Source organism: Apium graveolens, chromosome 2, assembly GCF_009905375.1.
Source record: "Apium graveolens cultivar Ventura chromosome 2, ASM990537v1, whole genome shotgun sequence".
In the NCBI taxonomy this organism is placed as follows: Eukaryota; Viridiplantae; Streptophyta; class Magnoliopsida; order Apiales; family Apiaceae; genus Apium; species Apium graveolens.
The window spans coordinates 253,487,319-253,498,908 of record NC_133648.1 but is presented as its reverse complement, the minus strand read 5'-3'; positions in this window follow the sequence as shown (position 1 = coordinate 253,498,908).

The following is an 11,590-nucleotide window of genomic DNA, read 5'->3' as shown; positions in this document are numbered from 1 at the left end:
GGATATTATTATAAAATTAGGCATAGACTAGCGAGGTGAGAATGATTGAATAAGATAATCTATCAAGGATATATGAATTGATTTATCCATGGAGGAGTGTAAGTATCTTTTAAAGGTGGAATTAAGGATAAAACCCTGTTATGGATAAAAAGCTAAGGTTATTACTTGCTGTATTTATTACTAAGATTCGGGAGCTCAAGGCCTTTAATGGCTGCTCTCGTGTTTCGTAGCTTAATTCTGCCTTTACGAGATGCCTACGTATCTCTGTGAGTTAGAGAATCAAGCCAAAAAACGTAGTTCTGATTGGTGGGGGTGAGACCCCTTATATAGATGTTGGGAGTCCTTGAATTGGACTTGGTATAGGAGACTTGGTGGGCAAGTCTCATAGTTAGAATGGACTTTGGAGTCCTAGATAGTAGGAAATTGATTTCTTATCCTTTTAGGTCCCATTGAGGCTAATCTCCAAGGATTTATATTCTTATCGGGACTCTTTTCAACATCTGTTTTGTCCCTTATTAATTAATTACGAAATTAATTAATAATCAGGGCTTTTGGGCCTTTTTTATTCCATCAGGCCTGATCTGGTCCATCAGGCTTAACCTTTCTGGTCTGAGTATCATATATCTTTTTATTGGGTCTAGCAGCTCACAAATTGTACAATTAATGCAGTATTTAATAATACAATCATAATTTATTTATCCCTATCATTTGCCCCCCAACTTTTGGGAAATATCGATTAGGTTTCGCAGAAGTTAAGTCTATTCGTTCCCTTACAGGGTTTCATTTTTCCGTAAAGTGTGGAGCGACCTACACATTTACAATGAATTTTCCCTTTTATTCAGGAATTATCTTAATTTCCAGGAATTTTTCCCTTATTTCCGGGATTCTTCCCTTATTTTCTGGATTTTTCCCTAATTTTCTGGGATTTTCCCTAATTTTCTGGGATTTTCCCTAATTTTCTGGGATTTTCCCTAATTTCTGGGATTTTCCCTAATTTTCTGGGATTTTCCCTAATTTCTGGGATTTTCCCTAATTTTCTGGGATTTTCCCTAATTTTCTGGGATTTTCCCTAATTTTCTGGGATTTTCCCTAATTTCTGGGATTTTCCCTAATTTCTGGGATTTTCCCTAATTTTCTGGGATTTTCCCTAATTTCTGGGATTTTCCCTAATTTTCTGGGATTTTCCCTAATTTTCTGGGATTTTTCCCTAATTTTCTGGGATTTTCCCTAATTTCTGGGATTTTCCCTAATTTCTGGGATTTTCCCTAATTTTCTGGGATTTTCCCTAATTTTCTGGGATTTTCCCTAATTTTCTGGGATTTTTCCCTAATTTTCTGGGATTTTCCCTAATTTCTGGGATTTTCCCTAATTTTCTGGGATTTTCCCTAATTTTCTGGGATTTTTCCCTAATTTCTGGGATTTTCCCTAATTTCTGGGATTTTCCCTAATTTTCTGGGATTTTCCCTAATTTTCTGGGATTTTCCCTAATTTTCTGGGATTTTTCCCTAATTTTCTGGGATTTTTCCCTAATTTTCTGGAAATATTAACATTTTTCAGAAAATATTTAAGGAATTTTCTTGTTTTTTTTTTTTTAAATAATCAGAAAAACAGAATTTTTGTTGCTCAATACATCCTAGGCGTTGTTGATCCACGCCTAGGAGACAGTTTCCTAACAACGTCTAGGAAAACTTGCGTCCTGGGCGTTGTTGGAGGCTGATGCTTCCTGGGCGTTGTTGATCCACGCCTAGGAGACGGTTTCCTAACAACATCTAGGAAACTTGCGTCCTGGGCGTTGTTGAAGACAGATGCTTTCATAGATCCTAGACGTTGTGCACCCACGCCTAGGAGACAGTTTTCTAACAACGTCTAGGAAACTTGCGTCCTGGGCGTTGTTGAATACAGATGCTTTCATAGATCCTAGACGTTGTGCACCCACGCCTAGGAGACAGTTTTCTAACAACGTCTAGGAAACTTGCGTCCTGGGCGTTGTTGAATACAGATGCTTCCTGGGCGTTGTTGTACCACGCCTAGGAGCCACACTTCTAACAACGGCTAGGGACGATGTATCCTGAGCGTTGTTGAATACAGATGCTTCCTGGGCGTTGTTGATCCACGCCTAGGAGCCACACTTCTAACAACGGCTAGGGACGATGTATCCTGAGCGTTGTTGAATACAGATGCTTCCTGGGCGTTGTTGATCCACGCCTAGGAGCTACACTTCTAACAACGGCTAGGGACGATGTATCCTGAGCGTTGTTGAGGCTGTTCGAGCCTTGATTCATTCATTGAACTTTGATTTTAAATCTTTTCAAAATTCAAATCTTATGGGCTTCCCGCCTTTTTCTTAGGCCCAGGCCCGTTTGTGCATCTTTGAGCTCCTCTATATAAGAGGTGGAGTGTGAGTTCATTTCTCACACTTCACTTTCACAAAAATTTCTAAATTTCAACTCTGCAATTAGTCTCTCAAGAATCGCCACCTCCAAGCGATTTCCGGCTTTCTACTCTGCCGCTTTTCTGGGCTTATTTTGAAGATTCCGTTTGAATCTTCATCTTCTTTACTTACTTTCAAGAGCTTCCTGGGTTTTTGTCTTCATCCATGGCGGATTCCGATTCATCTCACTCCCATGTCCCCCAAGCTGTTGCCCGTCCCTCTAGGGCCAGCCGAGGTAAAAAATCTCTTGTACATTCCTCAGTTATTTCTCTTAGGGATCTTTTAACCGAATTTGGGCAAGCCTTTCCTAACATGTTACACTTAGATGCATATAATTATCCTTCTAGATTTGGTCCAGATCAAGTAGGTACCATAGCCCGCCTTTTTGGCATTTCCCACCCTTATAGGGCCGAGGCTCCAGGCCCAAATGATAGGGCCTGCTACCCAAAACCTGGGGCCATTCGGGTCTATAAGGAAACCTTCTATGCTGGTTTTCGCCTACCTCCTCATCCTTTTGTTTTTCGCCTTTTGGCTGAGGCCCGAGTCTGTCCGACCCAACTCACACCCAACTCTTGGCGTTTTATTCACTGTTATATGGCCCAATCTCGTAAACACGGTTTTGAGCCAAATGTTTGTGTCTTTCGTTATTTATTTAAATTTGTAAATGCTTCTGAGGACCAAGGATGGGTCAAAATAGTTCATAGATCCTTGGCTCGTTCCTGCTTTATTTCTGGCACCAATCCCGACTCGTATCCAACATGGAAAAGTGAGTGGTTTTATATATTTCTGGATTCCGAGGAGGGTTGGGACCATTTTTTCAGGCCCAACTTCTCAAAAAGTATAGACGGGTCTTTAAGAGACCTAAAATTGGGGATAGATGAGGATGCGGCCATCAAGGCCATTACTGCTGATAACTTGCACCATTGCGCTCTCATCCTTTCAGAGGGTAATTTGCAAGGTGTAGGTCTAAGTGACCTTGGTCCCGAGGGTATTTCTTTCCCCTTTTTGTTCCATTTCCTCCATTCTCTATTTGTCCTTTTTCTTATGTGCTCGTATTTGCCTGCAGCTAGGGCCGCTTTGGACACGATCTTCAAGAAGCGGGAGGCCCGTGCTGCCAAGGGCTCTGCTGTTGAGAGCCACCACGACAAGCGGGTTAGGATTGGTGACGGCCCTTCAGTCACGGTTCAGGAGGCCGTCCCTACTTTTTTATCCCAGAGGCCTCCTAGCCTTGATGAAGATAACTCTCCCTTCACCGTCACTTGGGGCCTTCAGAGGAGGGACACGGTGGTAGGGAGTTCCGAGGCTGCCGCCGTTTGGTCTCAGAGTGTGATCACGCCTCGTGACAGGGCTGAGATCGTCGAGTCTTCTGATGACCTACAGATTGAACGTCTGGGTGCTCAGGCCGTGGCTTCTGTAAGCCTCTTCCTTTTTTAACTGTTTTTTTTTTGCTTATTATTACTTACTTACTACATGTTCATGCAGATGAATACCTATCTCCAGGCTGCCCTTCACAATTTGAAGGATGTGAGGACCAGCCTAACTATTGCTGAGAGGGACAGGGATAGGTACCTCAAGGCTTCCGAGGCCAACTTCACTCGTTTTCGTGAGGTAGAGAAGGAGCTGGCGGACGAGAAGGAGAAAGTTCGTAAGCTGGAGCTGGATGCTCAAAGGGACCGAGCTGAGGTGATAGCTGAGTATAAGGCATCTCAGGACTTTCAGGATGTCCTAAATGCTGAGTACGATGCTAACTTCCCGGAGACCTTTTCTAGCTGTTGGGAGCAGATAGTAGAGGAGATTGGGAAGAAGATTCCGGAGGTGACTCTTACTGCCTATCCAGTCCCTGATATTCCTGGGAAAGAGCCTCTTCTTGATGCCATCCCTCTTTCTCCTATTCTTGCTTCTTCTGCTGAGGCCGAAGCTGTTTCTCCTCGAGGTGCTGATCATGTTCCAGTTCCTTCTTCTGCTGCCAATGAAGGAAACATCGATGATGACTTCTTCAAGGATCTTTGAGTATTTTGTTTTTCTTGTTTGGCCCATTGTGGCTTTCTATGTATTGACTTAATCGCATTCAGAACTTATTACCCTTCGGGGCTTGTATTCTATATGTTGCTTTTCTTGCCTTTTTCTGTTTTATCTTTACAATCTTAATATGCATTTGACCCTTAAACATCCTTAGATAGAAATAATTTCAAACTCTTTAATATGAAGTCTGGTTTTCCAAAACCTTACATAGCATGGGTTCGACCCTAATCAACAATAACTAGATAATGTAAATTCTACTGGAATATAAAATCCTATGCAAGCAAAGCTTCAAGGTGCTTTTAAACCTACTTGTCAATGACAAGTGAGAATCGTACTTCTCCTATCTTACACATAGTAAACCTTCAGGTTTTGTGCGTGCCAGGTCCTCGGGACTTCAAAACCTTCCATAGTTTCCAGCTTGTAGGTTCCTCTACCCTGAACGCTCTTGACTCTGTACGGCCCTTCCCAATTCAGGGCAAGCTTTCCTTTTTGTCCTACACCAGATGCTTCTATCTTCCTCAGGATTAGATCGCCTTGTTTAAAAAACCTTTCTTTAACCCTTAGGTTGTAGTAGAATGAAGCTTTTTTCTGATATTCTACTATCTTTGCATGTGCTTTATCTCGCACTTCATCAATTAAATCCAGGGCTAATCTCTGCCCTTCCTCATTTTCTTTCTCATCGAAAGCCTGAATCCTTGGAGAGGAATGTGATATCTCCACGGGAACTACTGCTTCCGCCCCATATGCCAACATGAAAGGAGTTGCATCTGTCGTGACTCTACAAGTAGTCCTGTAGGCCCATAATATTGGAAGTATCTCATCTACCCAATTATTTCTTGACTTCTCGATCCTCTTCTTTAGTCCATCCAGGATTATCCGATTTGCTACCTCCGCTTGCCCATTGGCTTGCGGGTGAGCCACAGAGGTGAATCGTAACCCAATTTCATTTTCTTCACAATACTTCTTGAATTCCTCATTGTTGAATTGTGTTCCATTGTCAGTGACGAGGATACGGGGAATTCCATATCGGCACATAATGTTTTCCCACAGGAATTGTGCAACCTGCTTAGTTGTGATTTTGGCCAAGGGTTTGGCTTTGATCCACTTGGTGAAATAATCAATGGCTACAATCAGAAATTTCCTTTGTGCCGTGGCCATAGGAAAAGGCCCTAGAATATCCATCCCCCACATGGCAAAGGGAATAGGCGAGTTGATAGAGGTCAGCATCTCGGGGGGTTGTCTAACAACTGGTGCATGCTTCTGACAGCGATCACACTTCTTCACATATTCTTTGGCATCAGCCATCATTTCTGGCCAATAGAAGCCTAAACGGGTTATTTTATGAGCCAAGGCCCTGCCCCCCAGGTGTTGTCCACAAATACCTTCATGCACTTCTTCAAGAGCCAAGCGTGCCTCATCGGGCCTGAGACACCTCAGGTAAGGAACCACGAAAGATCTTTTATATAGAATCCCATCTATCAAAGAGTACCTTAGTGCTCGAACAGTTAACTTCCGTGCCTCAATTGCATCGCTTGGCAACCAACCGGTCTGAATGTGAGCCTTGATGGGATCAATCCATGACGTCCCCAAGCCTACGGGAGCCACAAGCTTAACATCTACGCTTCGTGTCTTCAAAACACGGAAGTACACACTTCCTGAACTTTCTTCAATCTCAGATGAAGCAAACTTTGATAGCGCATCTGCTTTAGCATTTTCTTCCCTTGGAATGTGTTCAACATGGCATTCATTAAATTGGGTCATCACAGCCCTTACTAGGCGAACATACTTAGCCATCGTATCATCCCTTGCCTCAAATTCTCCCTTTACCTGGGATATGATCAGCTTCGAGTCTCCACGGACCTTTAAGTTTTTGACTCTAAGTGTCCCAGCTAGACCAAGGCCAGCAATCAGGGCTTCATACTCTGCCTCATTGTTTGTTGTTGGGAAGTCTAGCTTCATGGCATACTTAATTAAGAATCCATCAGGGCTTTGCAAAACCAACCCTGCTCCACTGGAATTTGTTTTTGATGCTCCATCAAAATAGAGAACCCAATATTCTTTCTCCTTGTCCCCATTGTCGACTCCCTTGTCTTGAGGTATGGTATCTTCCTGCCCCCCGACTTCTTGGTTGGGTATGGTACATTCCACCAGGAAGTCAGCTAGTGCCTGGGCTTTTATGGCCGTACGTGGCTTATACTTGAGATCGAACTCTCCCAACTCTATTGCCCACTTAATCAGTCTCCCACTTGCCTTGGGACTGTGAATGATATTTCTCAGTGGCTGATTTGTTAGCACTTCAATTTGGTGAGCTTGAAAATAAGGACGCAGCTTTCTTGAAGCCATTACCAAGGCTAAAGCGAATTTCTCAATGGCTGAATAATTCAACTCAGCACCATGCAAAATTTTGCTGACATAGTATACGGGTTTCTGGACTTTCAGTTCCTCCTTAACCAATACGGCGCTCAAGGCGCTCTCTGAAACAGCCAAGTACAAAAATAAAACTTCATTCAGAACTGGCTTGGCCAACAACGGGGCCTGGCCCATATACTTCTTTAACTCTTCAAATGCCTTCTGATTTTCCTCATTCCATACAAAGTCTTTGATGTTCTTCAGTGACTTGAAAAATGACAAGCACTTGTCTCCTGACTTGGAGATGAATCGTCCTAACGCAGCAACCCTTCCTGTGAGCTTCTGAACATCCTTGACAGTTTTGGGGGGTTCCATGTCCAGGATCGCCTTTATTTTATCGGGATTTGCCTCAATTCCCCTCTTCGAGACCATCAATCCCAAGAATTTTCCAGATCCTACGCCGAAAGCACACTTCGTCGGATTCAACATCATCTTGTGGTACCTCAGGACCTCAAAAGCTTCCCTTAAATGGGCTATATGATCAGTCTTTACTAGACTCTTGACTAACATGTCATCAACATAGACTTCCATAGTCTTACCAATAAGATCCTTAAAAATTCTATTCACCAACCTTTGATAGGTGGCTCCTGCATTCTTGAGACCAAACGCCATAACAAGATAACAATAAACACCAAAGTCAGTGATAAATGATACCTTTGGAATGTCATCCTTATGCATTTTGATCTGGTTGTATCCGCTAAACCCATCCATGAAACTCAGCATCTCATGTCCAGCGGTAGCATCAATCAAAGTATCAATTCTAGGCAGCGGAAAACAGTCTTTGGGGCATGCATCATTCAGATCGGTGAAGTCTATACACATCCTCCACTTTCCATTAGCCTTCTTCACCATTACAGGGTTTGCTAACCACTCCGGAAATTGAATCTCCTCAATGAAACCAGCCTCTAAGAGCTTTTCCACTTCCTGCTTTATAGCCTCTTGTCTTTCCGGGGCAAAATTTCTTTTCTTTTGTTTCACTGTCTTCCGGCTTGGATCCACGTTTAACTTGTGAGTAATTAACTCCGGGTCTATGCCTGGCATATCAGCTGCTGACCATGCAAACACATCACTATTTTCTTGCAAAAATTTCACTAACTTCCCTCTAAGGGGCTCCTCTAATGTGGCTCCAATGAAAGTCATCCTCTCAGGATTCTTGGGATCTAAAGGAACCGAAACCAATTCTTCTGCTGGCCTTCCTCTATTCTCATCATTTTCTCGAACATCCATATCTTCAATAGGAAGAACCTGCCCCCCGACTCCATCTGCCCTCAAAGAGGCCACATAACAGCTTCTAGCCATTTTTTGATCTCCTCTCTCTTCTCCAATCCCGTTTCGGGTGGGAAACTTCATGACTGAATGGTAGGAAGAGGGGACTGCCTTGAAGGCATGTATCCCTGTTCTCCCCATGATAGCATTATAAGTTGAACTAGCCTTTACCACCACAAAATCCAGCATCTGCGTTGCTTGCCTTGGCTCCATACCTATGGTGGTTGGCAATTTAATTATCCCTTCCACAGGACATTCTACTCCAGCAAATCCATATATCGCCATGTCGGTTGGTGTCAACTGGGAGTCGTTATACCCCATCCTTAGAAAGGTGTCGTGGAGCAAGATATCCACAGAAGCACCATTATCCACAAGGACCCTCTTAACCGGGCTATTTCCTATTATCGGCGTTATGACCAGCGGGTCGTCATGGGGAAACTTCACACCCTCTAGGTCGGAATCATCAAAAGCCAATGTTACTTCTGTCCTGGCCCTCTTCGGGGCTTCTCCAACAATATGCATAACCTCTCTAGTATATGCCTTTCTGGAATTTTTGGACAATCCAGCAGCAGTTGGACCTCCAAAGATCGTGTTTATCACAGGCCCTCGAGGTCTCGGCCCTCCATAAATGGTGTTTATAACTGGTCCTCTAGGTTGGGGATTCCGCCCCTGATCATCTTGGTCCCTCCTACGATCTTCAAAGTTCTTCCTTCCATTACTATTTCTGTCTCCTCCATCTCCAGTATACTTGTTCAATCTTCCTTTTCGAATCAAAAACTCAATTTCATCTTTCAACTGCCTACACTCATCGGTGTCATGGCCAACATCTTTGTGAAACCTGCAATACTTGCCCTTATCTAGCTTGGCGGGATCAGCCTTCAAGGGCTTAGGCCAGCGAATATCTCTGTCTTTCTCAATCTCCATCAAAATCTGACTTCTGGGAGCATTCAGCTTAGCGTATTCAGTGAACTTTTGCCCAGGTCCTCCCTTCTTGGGGGTTGAATCAGGGTTTTGTTCAGTTCTAGGATATTTATCCTTAGCGATATACTCCAAATCAGTTTTTCGTTTCTTGCCTCCAGTGGGCTCATTACTTACTACGGTCTTCCTCATACTTTCTTCAACCTTGATATACTTCCCTGCCCTCTCTTGGAGCTGCAACATGCTCTCAGGGGGTCGTTTGGCCAAAGACATCTTGAAAAACTCATCCCTAGTTCCTTGTTGCAGTGCTATCATGGCTACCTTATCATCAAGGTCTGGGACTTTTAAAGCCTCCTTTGTAAAACGATTCAGGTAATCTCTTAAGGATTCCTTAGCTCCCTGCACAAGACTCATAAGAGATGCTGAACTTTTCTCATGGACTCTTCCACTGATGAATTGCTTAATAAAAGCCTGACTTAATTCTCTGAATGATCCAATAGAATTTGGGGGTAGGCGACTGTACCATCTTTGAGCCATACCCGACAGGGTTTGAGGAAAGGCTCGACATTTTATAGCATCGTTCACAGGTTGCAGCAGCAGTGCATTAGAGAATGTCCTAACATGATTAGCGGGGTCTCCTGTGCCATCATAGGCTTTGATAGTGGGCATCTTGAATTTCCTTGAGATATGGGCATTCATTATCTCTTCTGTGAAGGGTGGAGTTGGATCATCAGGATCTCCAAGGGGAAGGAGATTGCTTGGATCAGTTCTTGGGACAGCAGCCCTTCTTCTTACCGGACCATCCAGGTCTATGATGGGTGGAGGATTTCTCCCCCTAGGAGGTATGTGGGTTCTGGTGGCTTGGTGAGCCTCCAAGTCCCGCCTCAGCCTTTGGATTTCAGCCTCATGAGCCCTGATCTTTTCCTGCACTTCTTGGGGATTCGCCCCTGGGGTGCTTTGGGGGCGTTGCCTTCCATCGGCCATTGGCTCTTTTCCAGGACGCCTCCTTCTCGGGGCCACTTCATCATCCGAAGATTCGGAGTCTCTCTCAGTGTATGGACCAGAAAATTCTCGATCCTCAGGGATAGGATCCAAACCTCGTATATAGGGGGGCGACCGCCCTCGTGCTTCGCTTCGCCCAGCATATCCGCTTCCTCCAACCTTAGGATGAAGGGGCATCCCATAAGGGGGGTTAGTAGTAACAATAGTTGAATATTCATACCCGACGGGTCGAGAATTCACAGGTATATGTATTTGTTGAACTTGAGGATTCGTACCTTGAATAGTCGGGGGAGTTGCCCCTTGTGGCTGAGGATGAGTTGCCCCTGTCTGGGCTTCCCCCTGAGTAGATGATAAGTTGAATGGGGAGGAACCTCCACGGTTGATGAAATCACCTGGGTTGCCTCTAATGGTGTTCCTTCCTCTAGAGCTCCAATTGTTCTCCGTGTTCTCGCCATGGTTGTTGTTGTTTTTCCCACAGACGGCGCCAAATGTTATGGATAAAAAGCTAAGGTTATTACTTGCTGTATTTATTACTAAGATTCGGGAGCTCAAGGCCTTTAATGGCTGCTCTCGTGTTTCGTAGCTTAATTCTGCCTTTACGAGATGCCTACGTATCTCTGTGAGTTAGAGAATCAAGCCAAAAAACGTAGTTCTGATTGGTGGGGGTGAGACCCCTTATATAGATGTTGGGAGTCCTTGAATTGGACTTGGTATAGGAGACTTGGTGGGCAAGTCTCATAGTTAGAATGGACTTTGGAGTCCTAGATAGTAGGAAATTGATTCCTTATCCTTTTAGGTCCCATTGAGGCTAATCTCCAAGGATTTATATTCTTATCGGGACTCTTTTCAACATCTGTTTTGTCCCTTATTAATTAATTACGAAATTAATTAATAATCAGGGCTTTTGGGCCTTTTTTATTCCATCAGGTCTGATCTGGTCCATCAGGCTTAACCTTTCTGGTCTGAGTATCATATATCTTTTTATTGGGTCTAGCAGCTCACAAATTGTACAATTAATGCAGTATTTAATAATACAATCATAATTTATTTATCCCTATCAAACCCCGATAACTTGAAATGAATCCTAGGGGAATGCATAAAGGTTGGCATTTCACCCTTAATAGGGACATCATGAGTTTGGACAGTATGAATTGGAAAGGATTAAGGTAACAACAACCTTTAAGGATCAGTGGAGAAATTTTTCAGAAGCATATAGACAATGATTCTGGTATTAGTAAATGGTATCTTGATATGCCCTGTGCCTAGGGTGTACCTAATGAAGGATTTAAGGATAACCTTAGAGGTTTTATAAGGAGAAAGGTAATATTCAAAATTCTCAAGAATAGAAATGTTGATAAAGAAAATATGACGTAATTATAATGATGCCAAGTGGGGCACGTGTTAAACCACGAGAAAGTATGGATCGAACCAGTAAAGGTCGAAATTGTTCAGGGTAATTAGGACCTAAGATAAAAGATGTTCTAAGTATGATTGAGAGTCAGTCGTGACAGTGATTAACCTCTAAAGACTGAGGAAATAACT